Below are 557 nucleotides of genomic sequence, written 5' to 3'. Positions count from 1 at the left end.
CACGTCATGTGAAGTTCTAGAGGATTTATATTGTTAAAAAACGCAGCCATTTTTTTCCATACTAAATATTTCAAATGTGTTTGTTGTAACTAATTTTGTTTTCAATACTGAATGGTAATTTGAACAGTTATGTTTGAAAAAAATAATAATATTGCCAGATTGTTTAAACACAAATTTTAGATTAGCTATAGGCATTACCTATCAGAAAGGAATTTTGCTATAGACTCACCTAAGGGAATAGACATTTTTTATAGAAAATTCAAATCACTTAATAGAATTAACTTTAAATTAGACTGTAGGCTAGACTGTAGACTAGACTATAGACTAAACTATAGACTAGACTAGACTATAGGCTAGACTATAGACTGGACTATTGACTAGACTTTAGACTAGACTATAGACTAGAATATATATTACACTATAGACTAGACTATAGACTGGAATATAAACTAGACTATAGACTAGACTATAGACTAGACTATAGACTAGACTATAGACTAGACTATAGACTAGACTATAGACTAGACTATAGACTAGACTATAGACTAGACTATAGA

The sequence above is a fragment of the Lucilia cuprina genome, chromosome 3 (assembly GCF_022045245.1).
Source record: "Lucilia cuprina isolate Lc7/37 chromosome 3, ASM2204524v1, whole genome shotgun sequence".
Taxonomy (NCBI): domain Eukaryota; kingdom Metazoa; phylum Arthropoda; class Insecta; order Diptera; family Calliphoridae; genus Lucilia; species Lucilia cuprina.
Note: the sequence above shows the minus strand (reverse complement) of the source record.